The following is an 18,784-nucleotide window of genomic DNA, read 5'->3' on the forward strand; positions in this document are numbered from 1 at the left end:
TATTATTAAACATGATTATTTTTCTTGATAGTTTAACTAATTTGGAAGTAAAAGGCACTGCTTTCTTCCTATCTCTCAGATAGATTTCTGATGATATCACTTGGAGACAAAAGGAAAGAGCTCAACTTATTGTATGTGTTTCATGGCTCAATTTTATAAACAATGCCTTTTAGTATCAACTACTGGGGGGGGATGATCAGCAAATTTGGAGATGGATAAGGTAACAATCTTCAGGTGAAGTGTGGCTTCCTCAAACAACTGTCTGTAGTCAGTAATTAATTGCATGGAAGATAATAAATTTGTTAGAGAATTTTAATTTCTCTACTGGTGAAAAAATAAATCAGAAGCTTTCACAGTTGACTGCATTTAGCTGATTCAAAATAACTTCTTTATATTCATATAAAAATATTTACAATACCATACATTCTTCTTTACAGCAACATAGCTCAATTGAAGACTTCTTACAGAGAGATACAGAAACAAACCAGAGACTGGAAATCCAGCTCCTAACTCAATACTTTTTTGCACAGACTCAGTAGCACTTTCTTAACATTGGCTGACTGAGTTACCACATGACTCTTCCTGCTTATGAATATTCCAACACTCCTCCCTTCATGACAGGAAGAGACATCAGATCTATTAACTTAATACATTCTTTAATCATGAAAAACCTTGTGCCACTAACCTGGCCTTATACTGTACATCATTATTTGGCAATACCTTTTTCTTATATACCCACTTACAACCCACAGCTTTGGTTCCCTGTGGCAAAGTCACTGATTTAAATACTTCATGGTCTCCCATGGATTTCATCTCTTTATCCATGGCCTCCTTCCATCTTTCTTGTTCAGCTTTTGGTAATGCCAACACTTCTTTATAACTTCTTGGCTCATACCACACATTGCAAACCTTTACCTTGCTGGCAGAATACTGTCAGGCAGAATTCCTTTGTTACATCGCTCTGACCTACGTGGTATTAACTGCTCCTGTGTCTCAAGTCTTTTGGTTTCATGTCTTATTCAGCCTCTCCTCCCTGAATATTGACATCTTCAATAATCATTTTTTATCATTAGATGAGTTATTGTCATTAAATAGATCACCGTCACTAAGTGAGACATACCCAGAATTTGCATTAATTCTGTTCCAATTTTGTTCGGCAAAATTAGCAGACCTTGAAATTACAATTCTTTTACTTCCATCGCTAAAGCGATATCCTTTTGACCCTGGCTCATAGCCTACAAACCTGAGCTTTCTTGCCTTTTGCTGTCCCTTTCTTCTGATTGCTTTTGGAATATGTACCCATGCAGTACTTCCAAAAATTCTCAAATGTGCCAGTGATGGCTTTCTCCCATATAGAATGGCATATGGAGTATTATTAATGGAGGAACTCCACAGCCTGTTACCTATATAATTTGCAATCAATATGGCTTCTCCCCAATATGACCTGCTCATACCAGAATCCTCTAATAATGAATCTTCCATTGTTTGCAAAACACCATTCCTTCTTTCAGCTACACCATCTTCTGCTGCTATGTAAGAATTTGTACGTCTGTGTCTTATCCCCAACTGCCCCAACCATTGTTGGAATTTAGTTGACATAAATTCAGTACCTCTGTCAGTTTGCAACTGACACACTTGTTGTCTGTACCTTCTCTCTACAAAACTTACCCACTGTTTGAATTGTTGTAGCACCTCTGTCTTTGCTCTAAGTAAGTAGCAAAACGAATACCTACTATATTCATCAACAATTACCAGTGCATGTCTTGCTCCTCCCAAACTGGCTTGCATAGGTCCCACCAGATCTGCATGGACCAGCTCTAGAACTCTTTTTGTTTGTCTTGTGCTACATTTACTAACTGGGAATGCCTTTGACTTTGATGCTTTGCATACTGCACAGTTCAAATATGTTTTGCATCCCTTCAAAATTAGCCCTTCTCCAAAATCTTACATTTGCTGCAAAACTTTGAAGCTTGCATGGCCAACTCTTCTATGTAGAAGATGAACACATGAATCATGCTCTGCAACATTCTTAAATATATGGGAACATTGAACCTTTTGTCCCTGCAATACATATAGATTATCTTCCTTTATGCCTTCTGCACAAATATTCCCATTCCTTTTGATGAGACACTTCCCATTTACAAAAATGATCTCGAAACCTTGGTTGTCTAAATTAGACACACTTAACAAATTATGTTCCATCTCAGGTACACAAAGCACATTGGTAAACTTTGATTCCAAATATGGAATTTTTACATCTCCTTTTCCGATGACTTTTGCTTTCTGGCCATTTGCCAAAGCCACAGCTTCTTGTGCTACTGGAACAAACCTGCAAAATAATTCAGAGTCATTAACAATTGTTTGACTTGCCCCATTATCTATTAGCCACTTGTCTCTGTTGTTACTATTGCAAACTTTTGCAACACCAAAATGTTCCTTTTGCAAATCAGTCCTTTTTCCTTGCACAAATGTCCTTTGCTGCAAATTGTTTCTCTGCAAACAGTTCCTTTTCAAATGTGTCTTTTCTCCACAAATGTAGCAATTCTTTTCTTGCTTAGCTCTCTGCCTGCAAAATGTTTCTTTTGTTGCAACTTGGTCCGGATCCAATCTGCTTGTTTCTTCTCCTCCGGAGACTTGCAGTCTGGACCCCCTCCTCAGGAATTTCTCCTCCTCATGGCTGCTTCTAAAATGGCGCTTTTCTTGTTCATTAAGCAAACATGCCTTTAAAGCCTCAAAATTTAGTTCTTGCTCTTCTTTACACTCAAATATTGCAGAAACTGTGTCCCAGGTTTTATCTAAACTGTTCAACACCAATAAAACCTTCTGGGACTCAGGGAATTTAATCCCACATTGTTCTAAGTCCAAAAATAAACTTTGCATTTTATTTAAATGCTGTTCCTGGTTGCAAACAGGCCCTGTAAAGTTTTCTTCACAATTGCACTATATTGCATGCAGAAACATTCACATGCACAGCTCTCAACTTCAACCAAATCTCCTTTGCAATCTTTAAATTTGCAACATTTAGAAATTGTTCATCATCTAAATTCAAGATGAGATAAGCCATTGCTTGATCATGACTTTTCTGATCAGCAGCTGCAAATACTTCTGGTGGATTTTCTACAATATACCACAGCTCTTTAGCTTTCAACAAACATTCCATTTTTGCAGCCCATATAATGTAATTCTTCTGGCCCAAATGAGGCACACAGCTTTCCTTAAATTCCATTGCAGCCATTCTGCTAATTCTGCCTTGTTCTTATACTTTCTAAACACAGGCAATTTCTTCCAGCTTTAAATTACAATGTAGTCCTTAGTAAGCTCTGGGCCCATAACCTGTTAGAGAATTTTAATTTCTCTATTGGTGAAAAAATAAATCAGAAGCTCTCACAGTTGACTGCATTTAGCTGATTCAAAATAACTTCTTTATATTCATATAAAAATATTTACAATACCATACATTCTTCTTTACAGCAACATAACTCAATTGAAGACTTCTTACAGAGAGATACAGAGACAAACCAGAGACTGGAAATCCAGCTCCTAATTCAATACTCTTTTGCACAGACTCAGTAGCACTTTCTTAACATTGGCTGACTGAGTTACCACATGACTCTTCCTGCTCATGAATATTCCAACAAAATTGAAAGTGAATCATAGAAAGATGGAGGTACTAGTTATAAGGGGACCAATAGACAACAGAGATGCTACATTTTTCTCTTCTGAATGCTGTCACAGCTTCACAAAAGAAGCAATAGACAGGACTGAAACAGTGATCAACATAATCACTTTTCAGATTCAGCTACAGACCTGGAATTTCCTGGAAGAAAATTATCTGTGCTGCTAGTATCTTTTAACATGCTTTGCATGGAACTCTGGCTCCAATTCAGAAATGTTAATTACTAAAGAATTCGGTAACTAGATTGGTTTCTGGAAGAAATCCAAATTACCATATTATAACATTATTGAAAAAAATTGCAATTATTGCCAATTTGTTTCCAAATTCAAAGGGTTGATTATGACTCTGAAGCACTACAGACCTTGGGACCATGCTTCTCTCTCTATGATTCCCCCCCAGCACCAGTTACTGAAGTTCACCTACAACTGCTGAATATTAATCTTGTGGCAACTTGGAAGTTGCTGTAAATATACATAGGAGCTGCCATAGTTTTATGCATTATCTGTTGAGCTGACCCCTTTAAAAGGTCCTAACACACCATTTTGAATAGTGGTGGAAGCCATAAGTAAATGGCTTCCATAATTTCCAATACTTCTGGTTTAAATTCATTTATTTTAATGCAAGTCACTGAGACAACTTGTATTGAGCATTATACTAAGTTTAATAATAAATATATACTGCCTTTCCTTGCAAATATTAATGATATTAATTATAACTTGTATTGTAGTACTTTTTTAAAATGCTGCATTTCTTCAGTGTAGACGTCATTCAAAATCTGCATATCCTCCTTTAATTCACAGCATCTATGCTGGTTTACCCAAGAGAAGGTTAAAAAAAAATCAATTTTGTGAGGCATTTTGTCCATGCATTGAATATTGTGAAATGGCATAACCTACTCTTTACACAATGAATTATCAAAAAGTATAGGAAATTTCTAGAGTCCTGGGGACAAAGAACTGAAACCAGAAAGAGAAATTAGGATTGTCTACACAAGAAAAAAAAATGAAATATTGAAGCCTTAGAACCTATTGCCTTAACACCAGAATATGTTGCCCTTCTTGTTTTTCATATCTTCACTGAAATTCAGAGCAAGATGGGATTTGATCTAAATTCACTGCATTTCATATGTTCTGAAGCAAACATACTTTCACTTAAGAATTAACACAATGTAGACATACCAGGATTTGCCATCCCAAAACAGATATTACAATAGTGACATTAAGTATTGAATTAGGATTAAAATGCAAATAGTCCTTGTTTTTACAACCACTCATGCAGTGACTATTCAAACTTATAATGGTGCTTAATGACTGATTGATCTTAATATTTATGGCCATCATAGTATCCTTCATTCATGATTTGCAAACTTCCCTACTAGCATCCAAGAAACAAAGTCAATAGGGTTGTTGGCAAGAAGACACAATCACATTTAATGACCCATGTTGTTCTCACTTATTAATGCTGAACAGGATTGCCAGAACTATTATTGCTAAATGGACTGGTCAGACTTTTCTTCATTCATGGCCAGCTGCTTAATGATGAATTTTCCAGTGCCAATTAGAATCATTAAGTGAGGATTACCCATACGCCAATAACAAGAAAATATATAATTTGATTTTTTTTAAAAAAACCAAAACCATTTAAAACATTTTAAAACCATTTAAGCATCAATATTTATGTGTCAATATATTATTTAATTACATATTTTTTCTATCTAGCTTTTCTCGTCACTGGCTAGAATTACAGAGCTGCCTGTAATCATTTCTAGTTTACCAAGAAGTAGGTTGTGGTCTTCTTTGTTGAATGCCTTGATGAAGTCTAAGTATACTATGTCCACAGCATTTCGCTGGTCTACTAATTTAGTCACTTTGTCAAAGAATGAAATAAGATTGGTTTGGCATGATCTGTTTTTAACAAACCCGTGCTGACTTTATGACTTTGTTTCTAGATGTTTGCAGATCTGCTTTTTGATTATTTTTTCCAGTATCTTCCCAAGCAGTTTTAAACTTTTTAAAAGTGTTTTTTTAAGTGCCATGTCCTAAATGGCAGCCTGGTGAGAAAAGCAGCCTGGCACCCATTTCAAACCCAGTTAAGGGAAATTTGTTTGATAAGGCATTTAAATTTAAAGAGGACGGGAGAAAAGTTTTGATGCCACACTGAAAAGTCAGTCCTTTTGCTATCATTTTTCTCTGCCCATCCTTACCTCATCTGGACCACAACACCCACTTCCCCTAAATGTCCGCTGCCCTCATTTCACTGCAGTGCCAACTCAGCTTTTCCCTTCGTTGTCCTGCCAAGGCTGACAAGTCTCTTTTGTGCAAAATGGGGAAATGCAGCATGACTGCACTGGTGTTGCAACAGGCAGGTCTCTTCCTCCACCACCACCCCCTTTTGCTTTCTGCAGTAAAGTTTCTTCCAGGGCTGTTGTACAATATTTTCACTTTTCTGCAGGGCCTGCAGAGACCTTCCAACCCTGAATCTTCTTGTCTTGATGCTTCTTTGCTGATGGAAAGCCCTATTTGAACTACATCTGGGTTAGAGTGCCAGTCCAAACTTTGAAAGCAGCAAATTTAGACACCAAGAAGCAGAATAACAGATTTGAAAGGGACCTTCTATTCCAGACTTTTTCTCAAGCAGGAGACCCTATACCATGTCAGACAAATGGCTATCCAATCAAGCTCCATGGCTGAACTTCAGCTATTCACCTCATTCCCTCTCAGTCAAACTCTTTTTTAGGATCCTTGGTGCTCTCTGAGTTTGGTGGTTTTCTTGCCCAAGCTAGGTAACATCATCAGAGCTAGAAGGGACTGTGGGTTTACTCTCAGTTTGTATTATAGTATCTTGCCCTGTTAGTGTTATTGTTGGTGGTCTTAGGAGTTCTTTGGTTGGGCTGTTTACTGTTGGCTTATTTGGCAGTTCCTTGATTAGGGTACTTTTTACTCGATAACAGAGTAACAGAATTGGAAGGGACCTTGGAGGTCTTCTAGTCCAACTCCCTGCTCAGGCAGGAAATCCTGTACCATTTCAGACAAATGGTTGTCCAATCTCTTCTTAAAAACATCCAGCAGCCACAACTTCTGGGCACAAATTGTTCCATCGTCAATTGTCCTAACTGTCAGGAAATGCTGATCAGATGTTTGATGGTTAGTCTGAAGTTAATCTTGGGGTTAATTTATGCTCATCTGTATGCTGATTGTTAATGGGGAGGTATTTTGTTCCTTTCTTAACTTGATAATATCTTTTTCATAGTTTACATATATTGTTTATGTCTATATGTCTGTTGATGATCGATTTGTCAGAGTGCCAGGCTTCTAAAAAATCTCCAGTGTTTTTGGACTTGGCATGGTCTGGGATGGTCACAGTTCCCCAGTTGAAACTATGGTTAAATCTCTGCATATGTTGTAAAATTAAAGAGTTTTCATCATGTCTTCTGACTGCTAATTGGTGTTAATAGATGAGTACTGCAAATCTTCTGCCTATTTGTCTAATGTAGTGCAATCAATCATAATAGAGTTGGAAGGGACCTTGGAGATCTTCTAGTCCAACCCTCTGTTCAAGCAGAAGACCCTATATCATTTCAGATAACTGACCAGTCTCTTCTTAAAAACCTCCAATGATAAAGCACCCACAACTTCTGAAGGCAAGCTGTTCCACTGGTTAGTTGTCCTCACTGTTAGGAAGTTCCTCCTTAATTCCAGGTTGCTTCTCTCCTTGATTAGTTTCCATCCATTGTTTCTTGTCCTGCCCTCTGGTGCTTTGGAAAATAGGTTGACTCCCTGCTCTTTGTGGCAACCTCTTGAGTACTGAAATACTGCTATCAGGTTTCCCTTAGTCCTTCTTTTCTCTAGACTAGCCAAACTCAAATCCTGCAACTGTTCTTCATATGTTTTTGTTATGTCCCGAGCCTGCAAAGGTTGCAATCCCGTTGCAATGGTCCCGGGCAGTTGCAAGCTGCCCGGGACCAGACTGGCTGGTGCCGGTGTCGCGCGCATGCGCAAGGCACGGAGCGCGCCTAATTGTTGCCATTCTGCCCGGGGAACGTTGTTAAAAAGGAACTGAGAGGCCTGCGAGCCTCAGAGCTGTGACGGAGTGGAAAAGACTACAAATAAAGACCTGTTGGAACCACGAGATGTTCTGTGCTCATTCGCCATTAAGCCGAGGACTCAACACTGGCGACAAAGGTGGGATGGCTAGAGAAAAATTGTAAGCTTACCCAGGAGTCCTGAAGAGAGGACCTGGCCTGCCAGTACAGCGTCGCTAGAGGTAAGCTGGCTGATAGACCCTTCCTCACAAGAAGAAAAATGGCGAAGATAGGGAGACTGTCTGAATTCGATGTCACACACCCAGAAAGATGGGAGTCTTATGTGGCCAGGGTAGAAAACTACTTTAGAGTAAATCAAGTAAGAGAAGATGGCTTAAAGGCCGCTACTTTGCTGTGTGTCGTTGGTCAAGATGCATTTGAAATTGCTGAAAATTTAGCAGCCCCTGGTCCTCTTGAATCTGTCACTTACACAGATTTAAAAAAAATATTGAAGGAACATTTTCAGCCCAAGTTGTCTGTTATTGCATGGAGACACACTTTTGAACAGAGGGATCAAAGAGCTGGTGAATCAGCTAAAGAATACATTGCAGCCTTGAGAAGAGCAGCTAAGCCTTGTGATTTTAAAGACTTAGAAGAAAGGTTGAGAGACCGATTTGTATGTGGGCTTAGGAACAGAGACTTGCAGCAGAGACTTTTTGCAAGGGAAGACATATCATTCCAAGATGCCTTGAGAGAGGTCACTGCAGAAGAGGCAGCGGGGGGGGGGGGCAGTCAAGAACATGAGGCCTATCAGGAACAACCCAGAAGCTGTTTCCGTCCACCATGAGGGAGTCCAGGAGAGCTCGGAAGAAGATCCTGAAAATGAGGTGGATCATCTCTACCCAGCCAAAGAAAGAAAGCAGAAGGAAGGCAAAGAAAAGTCTTCAGCTATACCCAAGTGCTTCGGGTGTGGAGGTTGCCACAAGAGGACCGACTGCAGGTTCCGTTCTGCAATCTGTAGAGCATGTGGAAAGCAAGGCCACATAACAGCTGTGTGTCTGGGCCGTCAGAAGGTACAACCCCGAGAAGAATTGCGCCTGAAAGGTACCAGGGTCCCCAGCCAAAACAGGGTGGGTTTCTGTGCATCACGAAGAAGTATTTATAGGACAGGCACACACAAGCCACTTAAAAAGAAACTGTCACTTAAGGTGAAGTTGCAAGGAGTTCTTATTGGTTATGGAACTAGATACTGGGTCTGCACTTTCAATTATTTCCATTCACACATTCAGAAAGGTTTGCTCTAGCAGTGGGTTCCAGGCCAAGCATAGGCCATGCAATATAGTTCTAACAGACTTTCAAAATTCCAAGGTGTGTGTTAAGGGGGAGGCCACTCTTAATGTACAATACAAGGATTTTGAAGGTCCATTAGATGTATTGGTAGTTGGGGGTGAGCGCACGAGTCTCATTGGACTCGACTGGTTTGAGGCCTTGGGAATACAAGTTACAGGGCTTCACAGTTTGCAAACATTAGGTCTACAGGAAGTCTGCAAAGAATTTGCAGATGTCTTCAGCCCTCAGCTGGGTGCATACAAAGGCCCCCCAGTTTCCTTGAAGCTCGACCCCACTGTCACTCCTATCACAGTAAAGGCAAGGAGAGTACCCTTTGCTTTGAAAGGGAAAATTGATGCTGAATTGGACAAATTGATTCAGCAAGGTATCTTAGAACCTGTTGACTCAAGTCCTTGGGAAACTCCCATAGTCACGCCTCTTAAGGCTAATGGGGACATTCGCATCTGTGCAGATTACAAATGCACTCTAAACAAGGCATTGCACCAGCATGCATATCCTGTACCTGTAGTCAGTCATATTCTGGCCTTTCTCAAAGGAGGGGCATGTTTTTGCAAAGCTGGATTTAGCACAGGCTTATCAACAGTTACCTGTTGATGAAGCTGCTGCTGAAGCACAAACCATTATAACTCATAGGGGGGCATTCAAAGTCAAAAGACTACAATTTGGAGTAAATGTGGCTCCTGGAATTTTCCAAAGCATAATGGAAAACACTTTTAGGGTATACCAGGGGGTTGCCCCTATTTTGATGATGTCTTAATAGCGGGAGACTCCACTCAAAATTTAGCTGAGAGGTTGAGGGCTGTTCTGCTGCGGTTCAGGAGAACAGGCCTCAAGCTTAAAAAAGACAAATGTAAAATTGGAGTGTTTTCTACAGATTTCCTGGGATTCAGAATAGATGCCAAGGGCATTCATCCTGCTGAGTCTAAATTAAAGGCTATTCTGCAAGCTCCTAGGCCTAAGTCTAAAGCTGAATTACAAGCTTTTCTGGCCTCTTGAACTTCTACAATGCATTCATCCCTAGCAAAGCTAATGTAGCTGAGCCACTTCATCAGCTTTTGGACAAACAGGCAGTGTGGCAGTGGTCACAAGCACATGAAGAAAGCTTCAATGAGGTTAAGGCCTTACTTACATCCAATGATGTGCTTGCACATTTTAATGAAACTCTTTGCTTGTGATGCTTCCCCTTATGGGGTGGGAGCAGTACTTAGCCATCTAAGACCTGATGGAATTCAGGTTCCTGTTGCATATTATTCCAGAACTTTGTCTTCTGCTGAGCGAAACTACGCTCAGATAGACAGAGAAGCCTTGGCCATTGTTGCGGGGATTAAAAAATTCCATGATTTTCTATATGGCAGACATTTCACGGTCTACACTGACCATAAGCCTTTGTTGGGGTTGTTTATTACAAACAAACAAACCCCCCATATCATCTCCCCCAGAATGCTGAGATGGTCCATCTTTCTGTCAGCCTATGACTTTTCTTTGGTTCACAAACCTGGCAAGGAAATGGGCCATGCTGATGGCCTTAGTAGATTACCTTTACAAATGGTAGAGGCTGACCCTGCCCCTGCCATCAACATCCTTTCCATTCATGCATTGCCTGAGTCGCCTTTAAATGCCAGGGATTTGGCTGCTGAATCAGCCATGGACCTCACGCTCACTCGTGTATTATCCTGGGTTTTGTCTGGATGGCCAGAGAGTTGTCCAGGTACTGAGTTTCAGAGTTTCTGGCTTAAGAAACATGACTTATCCACTTTTCAGGGTTGTCTGCTGAGTTGTTATTCCTACCTCAATGAGGCCTAGAGTCTTGGCTTCCCTTCATGAGGGCCATCCTGGCATTGTTAGAATGAAGGCGCTTGCGCGCAGCCATTTGTGGTAGCCTAGGTTAGACAGGGAAATAGAGGCTAAGGTGCACGGATGCCACCTGTGTCAGCGCTCACGCCCAGAAATGCCCCAGGCTCCTGTACATAGATGGGAGGAAACACAGTCACCTTGGTCTAGGGTGCACATTGATTATGCTGGGTCCTTTCAGGGTCAATTCTTCTTGGTCCTTGTTGACAGCTATTCAAAGTGGCTTGAGGTTGTACCTGTCTCTTCAACCACTGCTGCCAAAACCATTCAAGTACTGTGGGGGATTTTTGCTGCACATGGGCTTCCGGATGTTTTGGTGTCTGACAATGGCCCTCAATTCACTTCTTTCGAGTTTCAAGCTTTCTTACAGGCCAACATGATTCGTCATGCCACCTCTGCACCATTTCACCCTTCCACCAACGGTATGGCTGAACGGATGGTCCACATCACCAAGGATGCTTTAAAGAAACTGACCTACGGGGACTGGCACCACAGGTTGGCAGACTTTCTTCTTGCTTACCGCACCACACCTTCAACTTCCACTGGGAAGAGCCCAGCTGAACTCCGCTGGGGGCGCAAACTGATCACCAAACTTGACAGGTTGCACCTGGACAGACTGCCTCCTAAGGCCACCCAACCCAGGGCACCGCGGTATCTGCAAGTGGGTGCCCCGGTGTGGGCCCGTAACTACGGGCCTGGTCACTTGTAGGTTCTTGCTGTAGTATGCAAGGTTACTGGCCCTTTGTCATACGAGGTCTCTTTGGATGACGGTCGTGTCCTTCGTCGGCATATCGACCAGCTGCGTACGATACTGGACTTATCCTCTGGAACTCCTGGGCCTTTTCTGGGGGGAGGGGGACCACTATGGGCAAAGGGAAGGGTGTTGGTAGCAGCCGGGGCCAAACGGAGAGGCCACAGATGGCCTATTTCAAGGTTCCACAAGTGTTCCAAACAGGAATCCAAGGGAACAAGAAATCACACAGGCACCAGTGCCTACTCCAGCCAGGAAGTCACCCAGGGGGCATACTCATCATTCACAACTACCATTCAGCACTCCAGTCAGGGAGAATAACTAGGAGCATCCTAATAACCCAAACATTGAAAGAGAGCTGGCACACAAACAGTCTAGTTGGCCCAGTACTGCTACTGTTTCCAAAAGGAAGCCTTCACACAGGGAGGTGGTCGGAGAGGCAAATCCCAATTCTGTCACCTCCAGCACAGATTGGGGGGCAACTGAGTTTTGGAGCAATGCAGAAACCCCAGACAATCCCGTTATGGGGCTTGGGAGTGAAGGGATGCGTTCCCTTGATAGGCCCATTGTGGGCTTGGAAGGCTCTACAGAAATGCCAAACAGTGGCAGGCTTATAGAGGGGCCAGGAAGCCTACAACTAGGCAGGTCAACCAAGTTCTTGGGAGAGCAAAGTCCTGGTCTGACGAGCCTGGTGGGCAAGCAAGCAGACCAGGCAACGAGGCACAGTTCACGGAGACCACCAGGGTTTGAAAGAGGGGGCAATTCCATGTCATCCTCTGTACAAGAAGAAATAGGGGATTCTCAGAATCTAAGGAGGTCATAGAGAGTAAAAAGATCTCCCAAGTATCTTGAGGACTTTTTAACTCTGCTGGCAAAGCAGAAACAATGAGAGCGTGCCTGCTGTTGTGGAAATTGGAAATACGGGCATTAATCCCAGAACAATAGCCCGGTACCATTGTGGCGTGGGTATGGCCCAGCTGCAATAGATGTGCTGGTTGGGGGTTGGCACACCACGCTCATGTTGAGGTCGCGTATAACTATCAATATAGTTTATAAGTCTTAGCCAGGGGGGAAGGGGTGTTGTGTCCTGAGCCTGCAAAGGCAGGCTCGGGACGTTGCAATGGTCCCGGGCAGTTGCAAGCTGCCCAGGACCAGACTGGCTGGCGCCGGCGTCGCGCGCCTAATTGTTGCCATTCTGCCTGGGGAATGTTAAAAAGGAACTGAGAGGCCTGCAAGCCTCAGAGCTGTGACGGAGTGGAAAAGACTACAAATAAAGACCTGTTGGAACCACGAGATGTTCTGTGCTCATTCGCCATTAAGCCAAGGACTCAACAGTTTTAGTCTCCAGGCCTTTAATCATCTTAGTTGCTCTTCTTTGCACTTTTTCCAAAGTCTCATCATCTTTTTTGTAATGTGGTGACCAGAACTGGATGCAGTATTCCAGGTGTGGTCTTCCTAAGGCTTTATTAAGTGGTATTAATATTTCATGTGATTTTGATTCTATGCCTCTGTTTATATAACCAAGGATTGTATTAGCTTTTCCACTGCTGGCTCATAGTGATCGTCCATTAGGACTCCAAGGTCCCTCTCACAGTTACTGTTTTTGAGCCAGGTTTCGTCTAATTGTCTATCTTTGTTTTTTCCTGCCTAAGTGTAAAACCTTGCTTTTCTCCACATTAAATTTCATGTTCTTAGATAGGGCCCATTGTTCAATTCTGTCAAGATTTTTTTGGATCCTGAGCTTGTCTTCTGAGATGTTAGTTATTCCTGCCATTTTAGTGTCATCTGCAAATTTGATGAATAATCTTTCTATTCCCTCATCTAAATCCATTATGAAGATATGGAAGAGTACTGGGCCTAAGTCAGAACCTTGGGACACCTCATTGCTTATTTCCCTCCATGTAGAGGTAGAACCATTAAGGACGATTCATTGAGTATGGTTTGTCAGCCAATTACAAATCCATCTGGTGGTGATGCTGCCTATAAGATGTTGTTTATAAGAAGCCAAAACACTGCACTTTATGTCTAAAAAATGGTGCTCTGGTCTTTCTATCAGAAAATGAGAGAGAAGCCTCCATTGCCTCTTTGGTGGACATTACTGATCTTTTCTTATTTTGGTTTTAGTTCTTTCTCATTGCTAGTAATAAGTATTCCTAAAAGTTAATGAGCCATCATGTCTGAATTTCAAAATACTGGCAAACAAACAAAAAAGACCTGTGGGCATTTTATAATGACATCTCTCTTAAATATATATCATCTTGCAGTAAACAACACTGCAAGAACTGTTGTGTTGAGATATTTAATTTTCTTTAATCATCTTGGTATTTTACATCAACTTATAAATTTTATGAATGCTGGAATGGCTTGTGCAATCTATTCTCCCCACAATTAGCTTTTACAATGATCCATTGCACATTCTGTGGATATGCTTTTAGAAACAGACTGAAGCATGCAGAAAGTAAAGTAAGCAAATTCTTCTTAAAGTTGAGCTTAACTCCTGAAAACTTTATTATATTATATTATGCAATTTCTTTGGCAACAATAGGGAAATGGTTTGTTATTTTCTTCTTTCAAGGTTAGCTTTTAATCTTGATATTCCCAGAAAATTTTCTATCCAAGTACTAACCAGGCTTGATCCTAATCAACTTCCTAGTTCATCCTAGCAAGTCAACATGCATAAATAAGGATTATGCATAAAATTTCTATTTATACGTTATATGTTCTATAATGTTATAAACAACAAGAATGCCATATTGGGAAAGTCCTTGCAGAAATGCAAATAATAACTATGGGATCACAATACTAAGCCAATATTGATTTCAATCAATCCAGAACCAGTCTTGAAGAATAATCCTGTTCCTTCAGTCAAATCCTAATTTATTTTCTCTTTTGTTTTTTGCTGAAACATCCTGCAGAAGAAAAATAATTGACTAACTATAGAATATATTTTAAATTCATTGTGAATGTATACTTTATGAAATGCCCATGTATTATGAATTAACTGATGTTTGGTACTTGAGTTTTTTGCTCTTGTAATTTGATTTGAATTTATGTTTATAGGATGTTTTATTTGAATTGGTAGGGCTTGTTTTACTGTATCTGATTGGTTTGTTAGTGACATATATTTTAATTTTTTGATTATGCTTTTCTTACTGATACCTTAAAGAAGAGAAAGATCCCCTTTTGTTGGGATAAACCCAAAGGAGTGATATTTACTTATCAGGAACTCTATATTTACTTATAGAACTCTATAGAAAAACTGTATAGAAAAAGCAAGGAAGTTCTGATTAGACATAAAAAAGCAAGGAAGTTCTGATTAGACATAAACTAATTTTAAAATAAGCCGAGGAACTGAAAAAAATCTGCTGCAGAACAACATCAAGAGGGTAGTACTGAGATAGTGGTACAGGAATCTGCTACTTTGTGCAAAGATGGAGATTAAGGCTATCATCTGCAATATTAACGGGGTGAATGCCCCATCCAAACATAAAAATATATTTCATTATTTGAGGAAACTTAATGTTGATATAATTTGCCTTCAAGAAACACATATTAAGAAACAATATAAGAAATATTTAATAAATAAACGACTAGGGGAGGAATTTATATCTGCTGGTTTAAAGAAAACCTAGACTTGTTCTATATATAAAACCCCAACTTAAACCTAAGCTATTTTTAGTAGATGACTATGGTAGATCTGTAGTAGTGGAAATTGAGCTCAATGGAATAAAATCAATAGTAGTAGGCCTATACAGGCCAAATGATGATAATTGTAAATTTTTCAAATATCTTATAGACCAGATAATAGCATTTTCATATGTAAATTGGTTCATGTTGGGCGATTGGAATGGAATGATTTTACCAGATTTACATTGATCATCATCTAAGTGGATTAAACCCTCCCAGGGTAAATTACCAAAGATTTTCTCCAACATGATAGATAACTTAGTATTAATAGACTCGTGGAGATATAAACATGGTTCTGCTAGAGAATATACATTTTTCCAGAAAGACGTATATCCTTTTCAGGGATTGATACGATATGGATTTCTAAAAATCTTGCCAATAAAATTTTAAAAGTTCACATTTTACCTAAATCTTTCTCTGATCATAACCCAGTGCTTTTTGTACTTAGAGGAAAGAGGTTGAATTACAGATGGAGATTAAATAAAGTTATTTTGCAAAAGGAGCTGATTGTGAAAAACTGTAAAAACAAATTAAAAGAGTATTTTTATAATAATTTAGGCAGAGAAGCAACTTTAACAATTGTGTGGGATGCAAATAAAGCTGTTATGAGGGGTTATTTCATACAGTATAATTGTTTAAAGAAGAAGAAATCCCTGGAAAAATGCAAAAAATATTAGATGAGATTAGACAGAAAGAAATTGAGTTGCAAAAAATACCTACGGATGTAAAAATTTCACATCAAATTAAATTGTTACAGCAACAATTTATGTTAATAGTTCAAGAAATAGAAACAAAAATGAAGTATGTGAAACAAAGATATTTTGAATTTGCAAATAAACCAGTGAGACAGTTAGCATATAAATTAAGGATGGAAAGGGAAAAGCGAATGATAGAGAAAGTTTGTGAAGGGAATAAGGTAATAACTGATAATGAACTTGTTGAAAAGACTTTTCATAATTTTTATTCTAATTTGTATAAAAACAGGGGTTTGATAGGTCTAAAATAGATGAATATTTTTAAGACAAAGATTACCTACGTTATCACAATCCCAGAGGTAACTTATGAATGACCCAATAACAGTCTTCGAAATATCAGAAGCTATAAAAAAAAGAAACCAGGTAAAGCTCTAGGACCAGATGACCTTAAAGTCAATACTGTAAATGCTTCGAGGAGGAACTTCTACAGCCGCTAAAGGACATAATGAATGATATACTTCAGGAGGAAAGATACCCCAAACATGGAAGGAAGCCAATATTGTGTTATTATTGAAGGAGAGTCAAGATCCTACAAAGACAAAGAATTATAGACCAATTTCACTACTGAACAATGACCATAAACCCTTTGCTGCAATTCTGGCAGAAAGACTAAGGAAGAATTTTTAGGTATATATTCATGAAGACCAATCTGATTTTCTGCCAAAAAGATAGTTAAGGGATAATGTGAGGACTGTTCTGAATATCACTGAATATTTACAATACCACAGTGAGAAACAGGCAGCTTTAATATTCCTAGATGCAATTTAAATTGGACTTTTATGTTTAAAGCCCTGGAAGAAATGGACTTTGGAGAGAGCTTTATTCAGGGAGTTAAAACTATTTACACGTCACAGCAAGCAAAAATTGTTATTAATGGTGATTTAACCGATCCATGTGACATTCAAAAGGGTATGAGACAAAGATGCTCCTTGTCTCCCTTGTTTATTTTGGTGTTGGAAGTTTTAAATAGAGACATTAGGCAAGATGAGGGAATAATGGGTATAAATATCAAGAAAAAGGTTTATAAATTGAGGGCATTTGCTGATGACTTGATTATATTCCTGCAGGACCCCAAAAATAAGATAGATATATATTGAGGAAATTAAATGAGTTTGGGGTTCTAGCAGGTTTTAAAATAAATAAACAGAAACCAACAATGTTGATCAAAAATATGTTCTCCCAGGATGGTGACCTACTGAGTAAAAGGTTTGGTTTCAAGGTTGAGAATAAGGTGAGATATTTGAGGGTTATGTTGACAAACAGAAACCAAAACTGTTTCAAAATAATTATGTACCTCTTTGGAATGATATAAAAAAGGATCTACAAAGATGGGACAAATTACATTTATCATTACGGGACAGAATTTCAGTAATTAAAATGAATGTTTTACCAAAGATGCTCTTTCTGTTTCAGACAATACCAATACTTGCAATGAATATTCCATTTAAACAGTGGCAGAGGGATATCTCTAAATTTACATGGCAAGGAAAGAAACCAAGAATTAAATACAAGTTATTGCAAGATGCCAAGGAAAGAATTTTCCAGATTTAAAATTGTATTTTGATGCATGTTGTTTGGTTTGGTTAAAAGAGTGGGTGAACCTCCAAAATAAGAGGCTGCTTGATTTGAAAGGCTATGAATTAAGGTTTGGATGGCATGGGTATTTATGATACGATAAAGTTAAAGTAAATGTTGATTTTAATAATTTTATTAGATGTGCCATATTAAGAGTTTGGAGTAAATATAAAACAAGGTTTTTTACGAAATTGCTCCTAGAGGTGTCCCCCCCCCCAAGAAGCTTTTTTTAGAAAAGAAATGGTGGTGAAACTGGACTGGTGGACATATGATAAAATAGTATCTTTCAATTCTGGAGACCCCATCCTCAAGCCTAGGGAAGAATTAGAATTAAAAGGTCACATTTGTCACTGGTTTACATATCAACAAATAAAGGAAAGATTTAAACAAGACAAAAAAGGCCATTGTTTTGAGTAAAAATGAAATGGAAATCCTACTATGTGTTAGTGATGATCATATAATTGCAAAAGTCTATAAAAAGTTATTAAAATTGAATTTGGAAAATAAACATGTAAAACAATGAAAGATCCAGCTGGCAAGGAATTTTGGGTATAATGTGATGCTTGAACAATAGGAGAATATGTGAATAAAAGGCTTAGAATTCACATTAAATTATAACCTAAAAGAAAAATTTTACAAAATGATGTATCACTGGCATTTAACATCAGATACGTTATCTAGAATGTATAAAGGTATTTCAAACGAATGTTGGAAATATAAATGTAAAGAAGGATTTTTTATCATTTATGGTGGACATGTGATAAGGCAAAGAAATATTGGAGTAGGGTTCATATATTAATGCAGAAAATTCTTAAAGTGAACATAAAGATTAAACCAGAAACTTTCCTTCTGGGTCTAATGGAAAGAGAACTGGGAAAAAATTTGGAACTCTGATTTTATATATGATGACAGCAGCAAGATTGCTCTATGCACAAAGGTGGAAGGGTGCCTCGATTCCTACCATGGATGAATGGTTACAAAAGTTGTGGAGATATGCAGCTGAGAGAGCAGCTTTGCTTCTTTGTATAGTGTGCCATCTCTCCTCGTCTCCATGCTCCATGCTAGAAAGATTTTCTAACTTTCTAGAGCAAGGCAGAGACAGGAGCTAGCTCACTGAA

The 18,784-nt window shown here is 39.2% G+C and overlaps 1 protein-coding gene across 8 annotated transcripts in view; it reads right to left on the reverse strand.

Moving 5' to 3' along the window:
- Positions 1-18,784, reverse strand: part of TPK1 (thiamin pyrophosphokinase 1) — a 421,498-nt gene that overhangs the window by 152,272 nt on the left and 250,442 nt on the right. The window lies entirely within an intron of this gene.

Source organism: Crotalus tigris, unplaced genomic scaffold, assembly GCF_016545835.1.
Source record: "Crotalus tigris isolate CLP2741 ecotype Arizona unplaced genomic scaffold, ASM1654583v1 scf7180000017888.547151679:1136858, whole genome shotgun sequence".
Classification (NCBI taxonomy): Eukaryota; Metazoa; Chordata; class Lepidosauria; order Squamata; family Viperidae; genus Crotalus; species Crotalus tigris.